Raw genomic sequence first — 21903 nt, 5'->3', positions numbered from 1 at the left:
AGATTGTGTAAATTTACAGAGTCTTTACATACAACGTCTGTTGCCGTACAGAAACTTTCTGTGATGGTTTGTGAACAGAAGTCTGTTAAAACAAAAATGACACAAATTTTATGTTTTTTTCCTCGCCTGGACCAACAACAGGCGTGAAATCGTTGAGAATACTGGACTGTGTATGCGCATGGAATAGAATAGAATATGGCTATTTTTTAAAGTTCTACAGGAATTTTCTGAACCGTCAGAACAGCACCCGACCGTCGTCGTCAGTTTGTTGCGGTCCTGCAATTTTTCAATACGGCCTTCTGCAAATGGCCTCCTTGCAGGCACCAGCCCAGCGATACATCGGCTGGCTTTTTTTTTTCTCTCCAATTTGTCATCTCCCGAAGGTGAGTACTAAAGTTTTACCTATGCCATGTTGAGGCTGCGTCTTGTTCTTGATTATTCGTCTTTATGTCGTGCCTGCTTTGCTTTGCTTGCCCCGTAAAACAATGTATACGTTGCCTCGCGTTTATATGAGAGTAAGTTAAGGGGGTATGTTCTTTGGATCAGATATATAATACAGTGAAGAAATAGTTTGTTGGGCCTCGAGATAAAGCCGGTTTGGTCAATAAGTAACCTCGCCCGAAAGCAGCAACCGATAACAGCGAACCTTAAATTCGCGGGGGAGATAAAAGAGGTGCTCACGCATTCTTAAAGCTTTGTCAGTGGATTCCGAATAATTTTATTTGTCTGAGTGAGCTGTATTTGTTCACCACCTTGAAATTTTGATAGTCTGCTGTACATACATCTTGCATGCGCTCATGGTACATTTGGACAGCCTCAGCAGCCCAAGAAAACAGAATGCAGTTTTCAAGCACTTAGTCTAGCTTAACACTTGATTTCAAACAAGTGGCAGCTGTTAGTTATTACAGAATGATAACAACACGTAGAACCCTGCAAATGGTGTTATTTCGTTGGCACATGTGTTTCATATGCGGAGCGTATGCTCTTCTTGTTTCAGAGAAGTTGCAGCCATCAACCCGGACATGGGCGCAAAGGCGAAGTCGAAGCAAAAGCAGCATTTCCTGTCACCAAAGGCCGCATCTCTGATCACTGCGTTGGGAGACTACGAAATTTATGTGTGCTGCTACTTGAGAACCCCGCCGCGTATTTCCAAACCCTTCGCTGCACAGAGCACCCACGTGACATGTCTGTTTTCGCGCTGGAATACGGTAATTCAACGTGTTCATTGGCTGCGCCCAAGCCTAAAGCGACCTAAAACGTACCAAATCACCATTATTAACAAAAAACAAAGCGTAGATTTGAGATTTAAAAAAAATTATATTTAGGAAAATATACGCAATTAAAAAAAAAAAAAAATAACCCACGAGATAGACCTGCTGGGGCTCGAACCCAAGCCGTCAGCGTCAGCACTCAGTGCTCTACGTCAAGGCTACAGAGCCAGAACGGTGGGGTTGTTTTAGCAGGAGCCTAAAAGAATAGCGCGCGCAGTGACATCACGCATGTCACGTGCGTGCTCTGTGCAGCGAAGCGTTTGGAAGCACGCAACCCCGCCCCCTCCACTTTCCCTGAGCAGCAATGAAGTCGTGTATAACGGCAGTGCCTTGCACAAAATGTGTTGCCTCCTTAGTTTCTCTACTATTATATGAAATGAGATTTAAACGTTCTCTGCTTTTTTGTGATTTCAGTGAGAAGGGAAACACATAAGTTATGTTTCCAGTCTCACTTAACTTCCTGTCTCATTCTTAATTACTGTGTTACTTGCGTTGTGTTGCTTCTTTTGGCTTCCAGAAAGAGAGAAAATGTCTTATTTTAGTTGTCTTTGTGTTCTTTTTTCTGGAAGCAAAAAAAAGTGTGTTCCTAGTCCTCTCAGAGTCCCCACCGATTGGGACACATCCTTAGTCATTGTACCATAGTAGTACAAAATATGAACATTTTGCCACGTGATGTCACGGCAGGGAAGACGTCCTTAGTTTAACGTCACTGATGTTGCCCAGAAGTCTCAGCCATCATTACCGTGCTTGCTAAAAGATTATGTTGAGTAAATAGTTTGTGTTACCTCAGTGGCGTGTTTTCGTGCATTTCTGAAAGTGGAAAAAATTAGATATTATGAGTCTAACACCACTTCTGTCACTGAAATTTTCCTTCTGATCACTGTGCCACGATATTATGAAATGTGATTTTTTTATACTCATGTCCTCATATTTAATTGATTTTATTGATATTGTTGACAACTTGTTTGAAACTGAGTTATTAATTCGTGGAAGGAATAGCCTTAAATTTAGCACCAAAAATCTGATTGATACTTTCACTCTGGCCGCTGGTGTGCATGAGCGGTCACTTTATGCCCACTGTACTGTACACCAGTAGTTGTGTTGGCAGTTTCAAGCAATATCAGGCGTTCAGGGTGATGTTCTTTTTTTTTTCAAGGTCGGATATTCGCACCCATGAAGCATAAAGCCGCAAAGTCAGCTGCAGTGACTTCCAGATCTGAAAAAAAGTAACAGAAAATATATTTTATGAAGGCCCGTTACCGCAATTGTGTCAAGGTGCGCAATACGTTTGCTTTGACTTATATTGACAGGGATTTGTGTTTGTACGTAATACTTGTTAAATGAACAAATTTTGCCAGAAGCGTGAAACCCTAGTTATTATAATTTTGGTAAGGAAAACCACTGTATGCAAAAGAGAAATATACCGTATTTCTTTATTTAAATACTTCGTATTTATTTATCTAAGCGCAAATTTATTTCGTTAGGAGTCAAACCGACTTTCAGGAGATGTAAGCTATGTCTTTGTAAGCTGGCTTCACATTGCGTGTTTCACAGCGAAGAGTACTCACAAAGAAAAAAAAATGGCTCCAATGTACACTGCGAAGGTGGTTGGAAAGCAAAGCTTTAAATAAAACCCACAACAATTGCCCATACGACGTCACTTGAAGTCACATACGTGGCTCTACAAAGAGTGAAACCAGAGATTCTGCCCCCGTTAACTGGGATTCGTGGGGGCGGTGTCCCGAACGCAGCAGCAGCGTCGGCCACGGCCGGGCTAGAGCGGTGGACGCCTCCGTCGTAGCACGGCCGTGCGTCCCCAGAAAGAAACCGGAGAGGAGCGCCTTTCGAAGGGTGAGAAAGAAAGAAACCTAGCCATCCTGATGTGCTAGCTCGGGGCTACACCACCGCGCGACACAAGCGCAGACACCGAAACAATGCGGCATGTGAGCTTAGTGATTCCCATTTATACCGATTTAAACTGGTTAGTTTACTAAGTTTGACAATTGCGAGAAAGCTGAGGGAACTTTTATAATCGCTATTTATCAGAATCAGTTGCTCCTTTCGCCTTTTGTAATACCTCTTAAAACACAAACAAATTGGTATTCTCCAATTTAGAAAACGGAGTCCCATTCGAGGCAAGCAGTGCGCAAAAGGTAGCGTTTCTCTAGAGGCCAGATGTCTGTATGGGGTCTCTACATTTTGTTTTCCCGCCCTGAAAACCAATCCTTAACGTATGTTTGCCGTGCGACCACTTAACTCCGTCGAGTGCGGGTTACTCTGGAGGTGCTGTCGAACAAGTTAATCAAGCCGTGAGAAGGCACCGCGCAATGGACGCGAAGCTGCACCACATCAGGCCCAAAACAACCGTAGCTAAAGCAGACGACAAAGCCGTACCGCCGAGCCGGCGAGCAGGCACTTCCTAGTATGCCCCGGGAGTGAACCCCTCCGCCCCCCTCCCTTTCACCTCCGCCGCCTCAGACGCTTTAAGAGTTTGTTGTACCGCACGCCACGAAAGAACTGTTGGCTGGTAGAAAGCTTTGCTTAGAAGTAGGCAGAAGGCGGGAACGCGGTGTAGGAAAATCACCGACGACGATCGGGCCGCGGACGCCAAGTGTACGCGCGATGCCCGTCGTGACACCGAACACCGCGAGGAGGAAAACGCAAGACGTCAGTGTGACTGCAATCCCGCTTAGTAAAGGCTTCCCGGGCGCGACGGCGTCGTTTGAGCAGGAGTTTGTGACCAAACAATAGCCCACAAACTTCTCCGTTGGTTATCCATCTGCAAAGAGTGTAATAGCAGAGAGTTTTGTGAACTCATTTGCTTCGCTTTTTTTTCTCTTCGCGTCGTCGGTCACATTATCGCCTACCTCTCAGTTGCGACGACGTCGAGGCCCGATTTTTGGCCTACCAATTCAGTCAAATTTGTCTCGTTAAAAGAAGGTTACGAGTGAAGAGGAACAAGGAATGAGAGAAGCAATAAACAACCATTCAGAGTTCGACGTGCTCAGCGGCATTGTACTCGTATTTTCCCCTGTTAGATATGCAGCCGTTGTGGATGGGTGTCGAACGCGCTACCTTTTGTGAAGCTGCAGTATCTGCGCATATATATATATATATATATATATATATATATATATATATATATATATATATATATATATATATATATATATATATATATATATATAGTGCAGAACAGAAATATATCGGACGAGGGATTCCGTCAGGAACGCACATCAAAGATGCAGTCCTTATTGCCAGTGCTATTCGGCTACATGAAGGTGCTTTATAGCGCCGAAAGAGGGGATTGTAATTTATGTATGATACATGAATAAAGCAATCAAAGTCGAGTATAAATCCACCGGTATCAGAAGCGCTTCCGAACACGGAAGCACTTCCGATTCCCGCTTCTGATCACGGCGGATTGAAAAATACCTTATCATAAATACCCGAGAAAGTGGTGGGGAAACAGCCCAGCCAGTAGCGCAGTGGTCATCGCACCAGACCGGTATTCTGGAGGTCGTTGGTTCGGATCCCACCCGGCGGGCATTTTTTCACCACTTCCTTTCTGTCTCAAAAAATTCTTCATCTGTTTCTATGACCTACCGCATTTCCCCCTTTGCTTTCCGAGGTTTTCTTGACTGCCAACCCTTATTTCTGTCTTAATTCAACGAGCCCCCCCATTTCCCATTCTGATTCGATATATATATATATATATATAAAGTACATAAAAGAAAGAGAAACAGAGAGAGAGAGAGAGAGAGAGAGAGAGAGAGAGAGAGAGAGAGAGAGAGAGAACGAGAGGGGCGAGAGGGCTGTGCGCAGTTTCCGTATGCGAATTCCTAGCGGTCACGTAATGCACGGATGGCGCGCCATCCAGGCTCCGCTCGGCCCCCGTCCGTGGCCACGCATGCGGCCAGGGCGTGAATCTCTTCTCGCTTCCCTTCTCGGTTTCGCCCGCCGCGCTCACGACAGCGCGGATGCGGCGGCCGCCGGCCACGGACGGACGTCCCAAACTAGTTGCGTGCAGCGCTGGCCGGGCAGGCCACGCTGCAAGCCTGTACGCCACGTGGAAAATTTATACGTCAGAATGGGTTAAAAGCGTTACTCGTGGTCCAGTTGCCTGCGTCTTTTTCACCTACCGACTGGTGCCCGTACTGCGACCTGGTCTACTCTCCCGCTACAGTAAGTTGTGCTGAAACACACCATGGCGGAAACTGAAACTTACGCGCGATGAAGCGAAACGAACTCCCTCAACTTAAGGTGTTGCAGCCTAACGTGATAAATCAGTAAGGGTGAGTGAAACATGGGTGCAAGAGAAATCGCCTCAATCGACAAAACGGTTGGTGTTCGTGCGCCATTCTGATATGTAATTTACGAGCTATATTGTATACCAGTACACTTAGCGTCGGCCTACGGCTAGCTCGATCGTGGGACAACCGATACTTCGAGCGCTTGTCTCCTTTGACAGCGTTATGACGCAAATTCCTCACTGGCAAATGCCTCAAAAGAAGACAGTATGCCGTGCCTATACCCGTTCAAGGCTCCTTCAGATACAGGTCCGCGACCGATTCCCAGCCTCAAAGACCGGTGCAGCTCGACAGGTCTAATAACTGGTGTGCCGGTGGAGGGATGGTCCGAAATAACCCGTCTTTCCCCATGGGGGCGAGCTGGGATGAATCCGCTGCACGCAAGTATCGGTCGGGCGGAGCGGGGGACCACCGACGGCGGCGTCGGGGGGTCACCCGGGCCACGACCTCGGCTCATTAGCTCCTCGCCTCCCGGGAGGCCTGTTTGTTTCTCCCCCAGGAAGCAGAAGAGGATACTCCGGGGGTTAATTAAGTTGCGGCCGCCGCACGACGCCCACCGCGCCAGCGCTGTCGCCTCGTGGCGTCGCCGCCGCCTCTGGTAGCGCGCCACCCGCGCCGCTGCATGGGCGCCGTGACTGGGCCGGCAGCCGTAATGATCGAGCGTGCCAGGCCTTGTAACACTTTCCACTGGCCGCTCGGGGGCAGCGGAGAAGAAGGCGAGAGTAGAGGGACGAAATGACCAACGGCGCATTTCGCAAGTCAAGTTGGGCCCGCGAGTGCGCGCTAAGCAAATAAGGGGGGAAGAAACACCCGAGAAAGTGGAATGCTGCGCACGTTTTCCGAGCCGGAAGGTTGCACTTTCTGGGCGCTTTTTTTTTTTTTTTTTCAGACTCTGACATTTGCATTTTTATTTAACTTTTTTTTTTTTTTTGCTCAGCGTGTGGATGACAAGGGCTTGTGCAAGAGATGCAAGGTCGTGAAAGATGCACCTGATTCAATGCATGTAGCAAGAGAAAATGATCGTGCAGGGGAGTTCCCAAGCAAGGCCGTCAATATAGCGCTTTCGTAACTACCTGACATATCCCTTGAAAAGAGAATTTAACTCGCGCGGGTGCTGGTGCGTGTCAATAAACGAAGCGCGGTGGCCCAGGCAAGAACTTCTTTGATAACGTAGCGATCGGGCGAATGGCTCTTCCCGCCTTTGCCTCCCCAACAGGCAGCGCACTGCCCTTAATTCCTTCCGGTACCCGCTGCGTCATCATGATACAGCGTTTGCGAATGCGAAATTCTGGTCCATATTTGTAGCGTTTTACACGCCAATGCTGCAACACTTTCGTGCGCCGCTGTGGAAGGCTACAGAAGAATTTAAACAAATGGTTCTCAAATGGGGCTCCGCGAGGGCGTTTGTGGGTTCCGTGAAGCACTGCCCGAAACTACCCCATTCTTTTAACCTGTTTTGCGAAACCAATGCAAAAAGGTGGCTTCGGTGCACGACCTCGGCGTTTAATTTTTCCGCGTAGCACATGACTTAACGTTGGCTTTTTGCGCAACACGCCAGCTATGCAATAAAGCCATACACTCAAGGCAGCGTATTGGTGTAAGAGTGGCCTTAAGCTGTAAGAACAAATTGATAAGGCGTAAAAGTCAAACACAAATGGCGGTCATTGATGAAGCATGTGGGCGACATAAAATGTAAGTGCACATTGTTTGACACTATGACACGGGTCAGCGTAGTTAATCGCAGGGTCCCCGATCACCGCAGGGTCCCCGCAGGGTCTCCGGTACATTCACGATTCAGAAGAACTGAACCAGACCATACGGAGAGGTTTAACGTTTTATTCCGGACTCGTATCTCGCCAAACGGGTGTTTTCATTTTTTTTTTCGTCTCCATTAAAAGAGCGGTGGCCACGGCCGGGATCACAAATGTGTCCCCGTGCACGAGCCCCTTTCACGTTGGCTTTCTCTCACTGACGCCCTCGCGTGACGGCGCCGGTGCGATGGGTCGCGGTGGAGTTCGAAAGAACGGGCTCTCCTTTTGGTTTGGGGAAGAGGCCGACGCGAGCTTCCGGCGAGTGATGGTCCGTCCTTCGATGGCCGCCCATGGCGTCACCGAGATGGCGCGTACGTCTGGAGAACCATCTCAATATAAGCAGTGCTGTTAATTATCAATAGGTAAAGTTTGGTCTACTGATTCGCACATTATACGTAGTTTTCGTTTCCAAGGAAGTCGCCTTTCGTATCCTGCATCTGCGACAACGAACCTGCCGCGTTCAACGCTGGCACGGCAAGTTTGTGCCGAGAGGGGCAGCCGTGGGGTTGGGAAGATGCGAGTGGTATAATCGAACACGCTGACTACACTTGCCGCTGAAAATACCCCCAAACGACACTTTATTACCCCAGAACTCAGCTGGGAACTTAAAACACCTATCGTGGGTCGCTAGGCTCCAACCAATGGAACTACGAAGGAAGAACGACTGAAGTGATAGTCAAGGCTGTTGACTGTGGCCGTATTCCCATTAGCAGTGTTCTCGCGGGGATGGCGTTGGTGTGCAACCGAAAACTTTATTTTCTGTAGCATATTAACCAGGAGTGGGCGATTGATCGAGTAACCTTCCCATTAATCGATTAATACTTTAGTCGCGATAAATTTTTTTGATCGGTTAATCGGTTGAACTCTCTTGAGCGAAATGAAATAACGGTGCCATGCTGAAATTGTGCGCAAGCGAGTTGAGGGTCATATTCGTGTTGAAAAGACCCGCCTTACTACACAACTAAAAACGATACAAGAGTGCTGAAAGATGATAGTGTTTAAGACCGAAAGTTGATATCCAAGACCGTCCGGAAAATGCCTACTCCGAATGCGCATATACATGGCACAAAAAACGGCGAGCGGGCCCTCCAGCTGCCTTACCTTTGTAGAAACCAACTCTGGCGCAAGTAAACCACGATTAATCGGCGCCCTTTGCGATTGCGGCGCGTGCCAATGTTCCTGATTCTAGAAAAGCGTGAGTAAAGAACGCGGTGATAAACGTTCCGCCCGCATCAACTCCATGATGATGATCTGCTCAGCTCATCCTGGATGTCTGTGATGTGCTAGACTGACTTAGACCCATCTTTTATTCTTTTTTATCTCGTTCTCTATCTCTGACACTGTGCTCTATTCTTACACTCCCCCTCTATATCTCCTCCTCCGCGCTTGTCTGTATAAAGATGAGATCCTTGCTGAGCTCAATAATATCCCCAGTGCACATCCTTTCTTTTCATTTTCCGCGATCCAAAGCAGTAAATAGGCCGAGGAGCATATTGATGTAAGGCACTATGACACTGTGCGACTATTTTATAATTATTTGTTATGATTTTGTGATTATGGTGATTTCACGGTAACTATTAAAACATTGTTTTTTTATAACTTTTCTTTGCGAACCAACACAATTTCGTAATCGATCAATTAACCGATTAAAGCCTGCCGATTTATCGGATTAAAATTTTTAACCGACGCCCAGCCCTAATATTAACCCAACAGTGACCAATCCTAACCGTTTAGGACTTGTTTTGATGCTGGTACGTGTCAAAAAACTACGCGCCCAAGGACGCGGGTTCGGTTCCCGGCCGTGACGGCCGCTTTTATTATGGAGGCGAAAAGCGAAAACTCCCGTGTGTTCGAGATCACGTTAAAGATCCCCAGGTGGTCAAAATTAATCCGGAACCCTTCGCTACAGCACATCCATATACATGGATACATAAAAAATTGGTCGATTAGCCTTCCGATTAATCAATTCATGCTTTAGTTGCGATTAAGCTTTTTAACCGGTTAGACGGTAGAAGTCACGTAGCAAAATAAAATAAGGGTGCCATGCATGGGTAAATTGTGCGCAAACGTGTTGAGGATCATATTCGTGCTCAAATAACCCACCTCACTTCACAACCAAGAAACGAAGCAAGCATGCTCAGAGATGATAGTGATTAAAACCGCTAGCTCGCCGCAAGTTCAAGAAACCGCGAGCGTTCACACCCACCGTTTTAGCGTTATATAAACCGACTACGGCGTAAGTAAACCGCGATTAAGCTACGCACACTGCAATTATGGTACAGCGCGTGCCAATGTTCCTGATTCTAGAGGTAGTGCGAGATACGAACGCCGTGATAAACGTTCCGCCCGCACCAGCGTCATGATGGTGATCCGCTCAGCTCATCTGGGATGTGTGTGGTGTGCTAGCCTTACTTATCCCTATCTTTCGTTCTTTCTTCTCTCTTCACGCTCTAGCCTTTCCTTCCTCCTCTACTCCCCTTCTCCCGCACTGGGTTGTATGCAGGTGAGCTCCCTGCCTAGCTCAATAACATCCCCACTGCACTTCGTTTCCTTTTCCATTTTCTCAAACCACTACAACGAGCTGTGAACAGGCATAGCAGCATATTGATATTGTTTATTAATATATTTGTGTATATTGATAAAATATTATTTTTGTCATTCTTATTCCTTAACCAGCGCAACCGATTAGGTGATCAATTAATCGATTAAAGCCTGCCAAATTAATCGGATTAAAATTTTAACCGACGCCCAGCCCTAGTATCCATAAGTTTTTGGTGGCCCAGGTGTAATCCTGGGGTTTGGTGTTTGTCTCCAGGAAGAATCCTCGAGGGGGAATGTCGAAGGGTTCTAAGGGGGGGGTGGGGGGGGTGTATAAATCTCTGGGTGGGGTGTTCGTGGTTGCGGCATCTTTCTGGGTGGAGTCGAAGTCCTTCTGGCGAAAGGGGGGTGTTAGGGGGTGTTTGTGTGGGTGTATATATCCCTGGACCCAGGTTCGATTCCGACTGCTGGCAGGGTTTTTTCGTTTTATCATCGTAATCATTTTTGTCCCTCCCCCATCCCCTCCAGCGAAGGTTGGCTTTCCTGCAGTACGTTTTGGTTGCAACACCGCCATCAGTGAGACCAAGGAAGCTTCGCTTTAATATGTACACATTGCCGTGAATACTGCGCACGTCAAAGTGCACGTTTTTTTTTTTTTTTTTTTTTTTTTTTTGCGTGGGCATCTCTGTCAGCAATACCCAGCGCGAATTCCTTTCGAAAAAAAAAATTGCACCAAGTTCGACACCATGCATACAGCTTCCCCAGAATCGGGGTTCAGTACGGCTTGTGCGCCCCTGTTCTACTCAAGTGCCACCGCGTTGAGGTGTCACGCGGCACGCACTGTTCAACTTGTATATGTTTTAAATTCATAGTTTTGTGAATTTTGTGAAATAGGCGTGCACATAAGCCCCTCTAAGCTCACGATTTCTTGCCAATCCCCTGAGTGGGTATGTGCTACAAAGAAAGGAGCGGCAACGTAGAAGTAACAGCAGCAGCAGCAGCAGTAGTAGTAGTAGTAGTAGTAGTAGTAGGAGTAGTAGTAGTAGTAGTAATAGTAGCAGTAGTAGTAGTAATAGCAGCAGCAGCAGGAGTATTACGAGGAAAGGAGAACCACTGGTCACGATTGAAGAGAAGGATTAGGAGGGAGGGTAAGAGAAAATAAATAAAAGCTGGTAGCTCTCAGTTGACTGAAGAATGGGCCAGTTCAAGTTAACCGCATTAAAACGAGTAGTCCGTACTAGGGAGCCTACATGCCGCAGCCTACATGCCGCCGTCTTTTAGGGTGGTGTCAGCCTTTGTCGCACCGCTCGCCGCCGCCCGCCAACACACAGTGTTGCCCGTCCAGGTATCCATGGCAACGGGCGACGAGAGCGCCATGTTGGTTCCCGGACAGTCATTCCTGCTGCATCATGCACGTTGGCGCGGGTGTAGAAGCTGTGCTATGCGCTGCGATGAACCAAAGCGCTCTCAAGCCAGCCTGTGCCATGACACCATCCTCGCGCTAACTGCGTACTTTGGAAGCAGAAATGCCAGGCTGTAGCGTGCCGCAATGCACAGACAGGGCGTACGAATGTTCCGCTTCCCGACCAGCCCTAACCGGCGCAAACGTTGGATTGCTCAAGTGAAGCGAGATTGCTGGGAGCCCACCACTGCTTCCCGTGTTTGCGAGGTGAGTACTGGAATGATTGCACGCAGATGTTTAGCGTGCGTTTAGTGTGCCTGTTTCTTGCCCTCTGCTAGTTTAACGTTGATGTTGTTGTGCGCCGACGTGCAACGGGTGACAGTCGCCGATTGCGAATCGTCAGCGCTAGCTAGCTCCGCAGAATTCAGCAGCGTTGCGTTACCACGCTTTGGTCGTGCGGTTGACATTGCGGAATGTCTGTGTGTGGCGATTCCAGCCCTTGGAACTATATATGCTCCTAACTTTGCACGGTCTGTGCACGGTATAATCGTGCCGTGTTTACAACAGAGCGTTCATAGGGATTCGCTTTTTTCGGGATCCGGATATTTTGGTGCACGAACATCGTCACCGAATGGTGCTGGCATTTTTTCTTGCTCATATTTATATATTGGTTAGACTACGGTTTTAATGTTTGAGAGCTGTGTGTAACAAATATAAGCACTGGTGTTGCTCCGGTGCCTAAATCAAATAGACTTAAAACCAATGGAATGACGGTGAACAAATTACACAGTTGAATGTTTTTGTCGGGCTAGCTTAATTATTTATATGGACGGTTCTATTCATTGATTTACTCGTTTATGATAATGGACAATTCGTCAAGCGGTATTGATGGTCTGATCTTACGGCTGAAATCATACCCCCGAGAAGGCTAAAACAACACGACTGGAGTGAGCATGAAACCTAGTGTAGTTATAAGCTTATGCCGTAACTTGAATGAAGCCTTTTGGCTTCAGCTTATGGGATTTCATAGAACACTGGAACAGGCTGCTGCATTTAGTCCATTCCGACCTCCCCCCCCTCCCCCCAAAAGAGGAAAAAAAGAAAACGGAGCGATGTACCTTGGTACCGTGTGGATTCTGTTTCTGGGCTTTAAATGCAGAGCATTTCTTTAACTCACGATGTCACCCGGCGTTGTCGGCGTGCCTCGGCGTCCGCAACAGCCGTTCCAGGTGCGCCCTCTCCCCCACTCCTCCTCTCCCGCATCACGCTACCCTCCTCGCTCTCAACAACAGGTCCGCACCCCTCCCCCTACACTATATAAAAAAATAATACTTACCGGCGCCTGGTTTCGATCCCACGACCCTGCGGGCGGAACGCAAGGTACATGGTGCTCTACCCACTGCGCCACTAAGCCGACACAGAATGGAAGGCTACGAACGCGCCTTATATCCTTGACTCATTCAAACTACGTCAAGAAGCTGCTGATACAACGCATTCACTACCACCAACTCCCCAAACACTAAACGTTAACGCAATACATCCACCCCCTATGCGACGCATTTACTCGAGTCCCCCTCGCGGGGAGATGGGCCCTTTTTATTTCCTCGGCGTTTATTGGGCTTTGTGTCGATCGTGCTTGTAAACAACTTGTGATTACAATTATCAAATACCGCTGATGGATACAGAAAAATACATGCCTTTTCTGCTGTAGGTTCTCCTGAGCATACAAAATCTCTCTCTCACTCGCTTTCGAGGGAAGCCAGTTGTTGGCTTATAACTCAAATATCCCCGTGCAACTGTGCGCGCTGCGTCAGATTTTTTTGCCTTTTCCTTTTATTTTATAACAGCCCAGAAACAGTATTCCATATGGTGATCTCAGTATCCTTGTAGTGCTGGTCGAGCAAATGTATATGGACTACGTGTGTTGCTGTGGTGCTGTGTCTGACTTTTCGTGTTGTTGCTCTATTCTGGGCACCTTTCGAGGACACAAGCTTCGAGAAAAGCAGGCAGGACGGTTTGAAGAAACTAAGGATAGATGCTGTTCCAACGCTGTTCCCTTATCGCCGTAAGTGAGCACTGTTTAATTTGCTTGTATGATTCTTTGGATTATTGCTCGTGCCTGAGGGAAATGCTTGTAAACCACACATTTGACCAGTCATGGGCACGTTACTGGTATAAAGTAACGGTGTTACAGTTACCTAAACCAAAAAAGTAACCCTGTTACAGCAACAGTTAGAGTTTCCAAAAATAACTTGTTACAGTTACTGTAAAAAAGTAACGTTGTAACGTTTCCGTTACTGCGTAAACACTAAGTAAGTGGCTAGTTAAATTTGCACGCGGTAAAATCCCCGACGAAGGGAACCTAAAAGGGGGCACACTCAAGTCCAACACCAATAATTGTCATGTACGCCTCATTTGTTGCACCGTTTTGTTGATGCACGCGTTGGGGAATTTATTTGCAAAACTCGTTGTAGTTTAGGTTGAGTTGTTTCTCCAAGTTAGCATCCAAGAGGTTCTCTCTTTTCGGGGGTTCAGTTTTCAGTTTCTTTCTTTTTGTTTTTTCTGCTGCACTCAAGAAAAAAAAATCACTTTTAAGACCTACGTCCGACCTCGCTTTTCTGCAGGGAAGATAATCGTCTTGGCAACCATGTTGTGGAAAGATGAAAGATAGTGTGGATATGGGAAAGAAGAAAGTGAATAAATTGAAAGCACGAACTGTGCGTCGGACTTTAATGAGTGTTACTGGTGGAACATTTTTATGAAAAAATGGAAGTAACCGTAACGGTATTTCTTGTTAAAGTTACTGCGTAAAAAGTAACAGTGTTACAGTTGCAAGTTACTATATTTCAGAAGTAACTTGTTACAGTTACAAGTTGCCGCAAAAAGTAACTAGTTACCGGTAACGCGTTACTAGTAACTAGTTACTGCCCAAGACTGCATTTGACATTGTTGTAGTTTCGTGAAAAAAGACGTGCCTAATGGCCAGCGTATGAGTGTGACTTTTTGACTAACCCAGTCACCCCTGAAGAAGAAGCCGAGCCGGCTTCGAAACGTCTGGTTTTGCCTATGTATTGGTTGGAGCATAGTTAAATTTCAGTTTAGTAACTTTCCAACCAGACAGAAGTCTGTCAAAATGTTCACCTTCGAGTCGAACTCAGTAATTGGTTGGAGCATAGTTAAATTTCAGTTTAGTAACTTTCCAACCAGACAGAAGTCTGTCAAAATGTTCACCTTCGAGTCGAACTCAGTAATGGCTAAGTTCTGCCAATAGTGAGTCTGAAATATACAATGTCGCCTTTTTAGTTGTAAGTAATAATACTGCTCGAGAATGTAAATAATACTACTGCCCGAGAACGCCTTTAACGTGTTTGCATTGATGGGATGACTTTGGTTCAGGAATGTCGCGCAGGCATAAAATAAGGTTCACAGGGATGTCGCGGTTCTCCCCATCACAAATATACGCTTCCTAAAAGCCATCATCACCCGTCCAATGCGGCGGCGGGTGCACTGCGAGAAACGAGCTTTTTTCACAGTATTTCGCAAGAACTCGAGTCAGCGAACACGTTCTTTCGGTTTCAGAAAACGGCGGCTAACCTCAGATTACAATCCTCCAGCTTATTCCCAATCTTCCCGTATCAATAAACCATCCAATTCGTGTTGAAGCCCTCTGAACTCGCGCTACCTCAGTGTAAACGCGCGAATGCTGGGATGGCGGCCCGTCAAGTTTAGCGGCCGCCACAGCTGGTGGTAGGCAACCATGGTCAAAGATGTCACCACCCTAAAAGACGGCGGCATGTAGGTTCCCTAGTCCGTACAGGTTCGCCAGCTAGATCGGGAGAGGACCCACTTAAACAACCCGTGCTCGACCGCTTTTATTGAGTAACTTGCAATTTCAGATAATAGTTGTGTATCAGTTTGTTGTGGTGCGGTGTGTGGTCGGGTGATTTAAATGGGCAGTGGCTGGTAAAGGCTGTTCACCGCCAAACAAGGTGTGCGAGTTTCGATGGAGGGGTGGTATGGCAGTAAGGGCATCGGGGGGGGGGGGGGGGGGGGGGGGCTTAGGTTGGTTTGGGGTACTCCACTTGCGATGCATTTCGGGTGTGTAGGCTGCATTCGCAAGAACTTTGTCAATAAAGATTTCGCCTGAGCGGGGAAGAGGTGGTAGGCGGCTGAGGTAGCCAACTGGAGTTTGTTCTCTAAGACGGGCGCTTTGGTTTTTCTTGTGCTGGCGGATCGCTGGGGAGGGCGAGGGGGAACGCGGCGGCCTTACCCCAGGGACCAGCGGATACTGGGAGGAGGAACTCTCCTGAGCGACCTCATGAGCCGCCTGGTTGTCTGAAGAAGATGGCTCGTGGCCAGGAGGTGCCCAGTCGATGCGGATGTTGGTATTGTTCCGGTGCAGGAGTTGAATTTGATAAGCATTTCATGGACGACAGGATGGGTGGAATTATGTGATCTCAAAGCTGCGAGGGCCTCGTGAGGGTCTGTAAGGATGCGTATGGAGAGCGATAGAGGTGGGTCGCATTCGAAGGGTGTAGAGGGCACTGCGTAGTTAATAGTGTATAGCTCCGCATCGAGGCGTCAAATTGCTCTGCCAAGTACGGTGGTGTATATACACTGAGAGATCGGGAGCCTCACGACATGTGTGAGCAAGGCCCGTGTCGTGATGGGTGTAGGTTCTCATCCGTGAAAATGCCAATTTAGTTCTCAAGGCGATCTCTTTGGAGGCGTCCGATTCGCCTGTGCCGTCATGATGCATTACTCCGCTCTGTAGGTTTTCAGGTTCAAAAGTGTCAAGTGCTGTTCGGCGCCAGGGTGCTATGAGGGCGGGGTAACCGGGAAGTACAGGAGGTGTTTTCGCGTCACACGCGGCTAAGGCATGTCCCTGGTGTGTGAGGAGTCTCTTGAAGTCCGCCTGCATTGGCTTCCTGAATTATCCTATTGAAGCCATCATTCGGGAACGGAAACGACAACAACTTTGGTTCTGCCGCTGACAACGTGCGGCCCCCACAATGGATCTACCTCCTTGATGCGTGTGTGTGCCTTCGGGACTTTTAGTTCCAACTTTTGACTTTTCCCCTCTATTTAAACTGTGAATGTTTTCAGACTGTTTTCAGAGAGTACGCCTTGTAAGCGTGTAAAATTCTTGTGATGACCATGTAATAAAGAGAAAAAAAGCGCGCAGATACGGTGGTATAGCATTGGGCTGGTGGTGGAGAGTCCTGGGTTTAAATTACATTGGATTGGACATGTGCTTCCGATTTCCTTTTTACAGCGGCGGCCATTTTCTTGAACAGACAACAACAACAACTTGTTTTTCGCAGAATGGGGCACTTAAGTCGTCCGCCTTGAATCATAAGGCAGCATACGACATTTAAACGGGTTCCTGTGGTTGCTAGGCGATTTGAGCTGCCTGGTTCCCTCTCCTACATCGCTGAGGCGGCCTTGTGTCGCAACAGGAAGGAACCGGTGGTCAGTTCAACCCATTTACTCTTCACCCTGGTGTCTCCATTGATGTTAGGCACATTACTTCTGTAAAGAACTGTTGCTTCGTCTTAGAGCATTTGTTAGCAAGAAATTGGGTGGTCCGACGCCGGGTGGGCACAAGTTGGTAATTATTACAACAGGTATTCATTTTAAAGCGGATAACTAAGCAGCTGACGATGATTTGGTGATGATGAACGCCGTCCTCGGCAGTTCGTCGTCTGCTGCCATGGCGTGCTTCTAAAGCGCTGTCGTCAGCGTACGTTTTTATCGGTCCTCTCCGCTTGCTGTTTCTCCCGTTAATTTATGGGTGCGTCGGATGCAGGCAAATTGCTGATTACACGGTCGAAAATGCGGTACCTCTAATCACTCAACTTTACTGAGCTAATAAGCGAGCTGATTACGCTAGACGTCGCGCATACTACCGTGTCAAGTGCATTAGGCGCAAGCCCAACGAAATGTGACCACTTGCCGATGTCGTCATTATCGTTAACGACGGCCGCTAGGACGGCGTCAAGAAAACAACAGTGCGAGACGAGCGTTTCGCATCCAACGACGTCGGCTCGCTCGGCCGCCGCCGGGTAGCCCATCACTGCACAGCCGCCGGCATTCCCCGTGTGCCACCACCGGGAGGGAAAATATCCGTTTAGATGGTCGGGGCAACCTTTTTAGCGCCTCCGTTTCGTCGGGGAGGGTGTCGGAGCAGTGGTACGTGATTACACGTCTCGGGCTGTTTCGACGGGCCGTATATACTCCTGAGTGACGCCGCAGCGCCCCGGGCTTGTGGGTGCCTCCTGGACGGCCTCCTGCGGGAAAAAGAAGAGAGCTTCGGCTGGCCAGGATGTTCGGCGAGTAGCGCGGGTGGGCCGGTTGCAGCGGACCACCCATGTTCGGACGAGCGGCTCCGCTGAGCGGCCACTCGCCTCCGGCGCTAATGGCCGCCGCCGCCGTGCGGCCGCCGCCGCGACCTCCGGGGTTGGCCCGAGGCCGGCGAGCACGACGACCACGGAACGGCCGCCGCGTGTGTACTACAAGCCCGGGTACCAGCCGGCTCTCCACACACGGCGGGAGAGAGCGCGGGCTGCGCGTTCCCGCGGGTACGCGCTCGCGCCAGTCTCAATTCGGTGCGTGTGGCGGGGCGTCGAAGAATTTGTCGCTATCATGAGCGTTTGAAAAAACGACTGGGGCCAGAATTTTTGAGCTGGAACATTTCGCGTGGACAGCTTCCTGCCGCGGTGCCGAGGTAGAGATGAGTTGCAGCAGAGCAAAGTGAAGATCGGGGGAGTGGGGTAGGCGGGGCAGGAGAGCGCAGTGAGTAGTGTTTAAAGGGGCCATGTAGACAAAATACCAGTTTGTTTTATTCGTAAGATTTCGTGTTTTATGCCCCCAGCGCTTGTCCGGCTGCAAACGATGTCGTATTCACTGAGAAATCAATCAATTTACGTTAAAATTCTTATTCTCCCGCCAAATCGTGGGTTATCATGACGTCTGCCATGAAGTCCCAAGTACGAACTTCCAGTGTGTCATTAGGCGCTGCGGCCTTGCTTACCGCCAATACTCCCACATGGCTCTACCAAAGTCAGCCGCGGACCGTTGTCCGGCGTTGCTTTGTCTTTGACCGTATTAGCACCTGCCTTGTTTTTGTTACGGTAGCAACAGTGAAGCAAACGCAAGCACACTAACGCTTCACGCTATGGAACACCCCGCGCTTCATAGACATGCCCGTGAAGCTCTGGAATTGGGCTCCAGCATGGACGACTACCCCACCACCTAGGGGAGCCGGAGGATACCAGCCCCGCGTTAGTGATTGGAGCGCGGACAAAGAGATTGCGCACTGTGTTTATGTTGACACAGAACAAAAAATGCACGAAACACCAGCCGTAACAGTTTTGCCGTGAAAGCTCGACGATTAAAAAATCGAAACATCACCAGCCGAACTGCTGACGCAGCAAAGGAGGGTTCGCGGTTGTGCAACGGCCGGACATTAGTCATAACTATATCTCTTGAAGTGGTAACGACGTCACCCGGTACCTTCAGCTTGAAGTACATGTGAGTTTGACGTTGCTTGGCACATGCCCTATTGTAAGGCTAATTGTATACGTACGCAAAGCCTGAATGTCCGCCGCAGAATGATTGACCATGGCTCTATAGGACAGGAGAAGGAACAGCCTTAAATAAAAATGAAAAAAAAATTACACCATCTTCCCGTAGGGGAACCCTGAGTAGTATGCGAAGCAGCCATGGGGTCGACTGAAGGTCCCATTCGTCGTTTCCGTTGACGTTCAGCTTCGCGTGCCTTCGTTGTATCAGTAGCTTCTTGACGTAGTTTGAATGAGTGAATGACATAAGGCGCATTCGTAGCACATGCTCCCGTCTCGGTTTTTAGCGCAGTGGGAAGAGCGCCACGTGGGATCGAAACCGGGTGCCGCCTAACTATTTCTTTTTATAGTGGACTGCGCTGAAGTCAGCCCAAACGCTGACTGGGCTGTAGAGACGCGCCTGCGCAGTAGAGTGCGGACAACGACAACGAGGGAGGGAGGGACACAGCCCCGAGCATGAGATGCTTCGCATCTAAAAAAACAAACAGTGATGATGAAAGGGTAGAAATAAGGGTGATTTGTCGTGTTTTGTGTTTTGCGACATCATACACTCAGTTACACTAAACTCAGCAGCACAAAACTCGGCAGAACTAAACCCAGCAACATAACTCGGGGACCTTACTCAGCAAGCTTTGGTGCTCAGGCATTTTCAGATCAAATGAGAAAGCGTAGTTGACCCCCTAGAGTTTTTTAAAACTCATTGGAGTAAACAAATTTCCGAGGCACGATTGTATTCTTGAAATTTTTCTTGGGTGTGTGGGCTTTACAGCGAGAGCTGTACACATGAGATACGCCCCCAAATTTTCTGTGACGGTGCGTTCGTTCCGAAAGCCCATAAAGAATACTCCGCTATGCACATGTGTGTAATGATACTAAGCCGACTCCACGAAGGCGGGCGTGGTAGGGCTGACGGAACAAGGCAAGTTTTATTAGAGCGTTTCTGCATAGAAATACGCACATATCAATGTCGAAAAAAAGTTTACAAAAAGTAGTCTGTTGCTCTGCATTTCAGGCCCGCCGAAATATAAAGTGCGGCGGCAGTAAAAAATAAAACGGAAATACATACGGGGTGCGCAAGAGAACACGAATAGAGGAACAAAAAATGGCAGCGCGATGTCGCGAAATCTTACCAAATTTATTTCCACTCATTGTGAGTAAATTAATCATTTAATTGATTTACAAACCGTTTTGACTTTTTGCTGAAAAACTAATCTACCCATTAAAACAGTTTACAGTGCCATTAAAAAAACTGTGGTAGATTCCTCTGTCATAGGAAACGGTAAAACACGAAAGTGAAATGTGCAGCGAAATCGGCGGCTGAGCATGATTAGCGGGCCGGCGGCTGTCTTGTGGGTGTGCTTGGCGAGCGGCGTCCTGCTAGCGGGTCGCTTCGGCAAAGGTTTAGTGGCGTAATTTCCGTGACGGATATGACGTTAGTGAAATCTTGGGGTATCGCGGCATAAAACACTTTTGTGTTAAAATATAAAAACCGAAAAAGAACGACCCTAAGCGTAACGTACTTTTTAGTACTAAAGGTTGCTTCCCCGCAAGAAGACCCTGTGTGCAGGGTTGCACCCTTTACAGGCTGCTTGCTCCGTAGTACTGGCGTCATTTCCGTGACTGCACCCGTTACGCGTAAAAATCGTTACGCCCGCAAATATCTAATGCCTGGGCTACACGGCTGTTTCAAAGGCCTTCCGAAGGCCGTTGAACCAATTGTCTATCGAGTGCCTTATGGCAAACACACAGAGCGCAGTTGTGGGCGAGAGTCCAATTGTCAATTGAAAGTTGCCGTGTAGCACAGGCATAAGACCTGGGCAAGTCCGCACGACCCGTCACTTCCGCCCGCGTGAAATCACCCTCGCCGGTAGTTTTCCCCGTGTCTCATACAGGATTTGGCTCCGGGTTGCCTGCGCAAAGATTTTCGGGCAAAAAGCAAGACTTCGAGGCCTCTGTTGGAGGCCGCTCATACTTTCGCTTCGGTGGGACCGCGTACTCGGCGAAAAAAGCGCGGCTGTTCTGTCATCAAAATACTGACCGGAAGCTATGCAGAAAGTTATTTTTATTAACGTAAAGTGTCTTACTGCTTTTTTTTTTAAATCTCAGTTGAAGAAGCTTCAAAACACCGCTGTAACTACGAAGGCATTTTCACACGATTGATTAAGCTGTCCGCGGCAAAGTTCGCCATGACATCGTCGTTTTCTGCAACAGTGGCGTATAGCCAGAAATATTTTCGGGGGTGTTATACCCCGCCGATAAAATTTTTTTTTAAAAAGCCAGTGCCCAAGCAATATCTTATTTATGTTGCCGTATCTTATTCTTGTTTTTACATTTACATTTATACAGTGTGTAAAAAGCATGGGCGGGAAAAAGGCGGAAAGGAGAGGGGGGTGCTGGGCCACTTATAAAAAATTGGGTTGATTTCTCCGTCATAGGAATCGGCAAAACACAAAAGGGAAATTTGCAGCGAAATCCGCAGCTGAGCATGATTTGCGGGTCGGAGGCTGTCTTGTGTGTGTGCTTGGCGAGCGGCGCCCTGCTGGCGGGTCGCTTCGGCAAAGGTGTACTGGCGTCATTTCCGTGACAGATATGACGTCAGTCAAATCATGGTGTATAGTGGCATAAAACACTTTCGTGTTTAAATATAGAACACGAAAACAAACAACCCTGAGTATAACGTACCCTTAAGTGTTAAAGGTTGCTTTCCCGCATGAAGACCCTGTGTGCAGGTGTGCACCCTTTACAAGCCGCCAGAGTTTCATAGTAATATATACTAGAGGGAAATCTGGCGCTGCATTCGCGGGCCGCCGTGGGCGGCGCGATGGCAGCTAGCGAGGTACCTCGCCTCCTTGGCTTGGTTATCCACATGGCTTCTTTCCCGTCTTGAAGCCAAAAGGGGTAACATTGTTTTTTTGTTCATCTTCCATGAAGCTTCTAAATAATCCCTGACAAATGAATCTTTTGGGAGCTTTAATTTTATAACAACAG

The 21903-nt window shown here is 48.1% G+C and overlaps 1 protein-coding gene across 5 annotated transcripts in view; it reads left to right on the top strand.

The window, feature by feature from the left end:
• LOC144144530 (uncharacterized) overlaps positions 1–21903 on the top strand; it is a 321359-nt gene that overhangs the window by 54483 nt on the left and 244973 nt on the right. For 2 of the 5 annotated variants that reach the window (XM_077676027.1, XM_077676024.1), the window contains exon 1: positions 11320–11599. The exons of 2 other annotated variants lie outside the window; for them this stretch is intronic. The gene's annotated coding sequence lies outside the window, so the exon portion shown is untranslated. Of the gene's footprint in view, positions 1–11319; positions 11600–13315; positions 13398–21903 lie in introns of those variants that run through there. One more of the 5 variants, XM_077676022.1, reaches the window with a different exon arrangement.

Source organism: Haemaphysalis longicornis, unplaced genomic scaffold (genome assembly GCF_048455015.1).
Source record: "Haemaphysalis longicornis isolate Haplotype H1 unplaced genomic scaffold, Haemaphysalis longicornis Haplotype H1 scaffold_7, whole genome shotgun sequence".
Classification (NCBI taxonomy): Eukaryota; Metazoa; Arthropoda; class Arachnida; order Ixodida; family Ixodidae; genus Haemaphysalis; species Haemaphysalis longicornis.
This window is presented reverse-complemented; position numbering and strand designations above follow the sequence as displayed.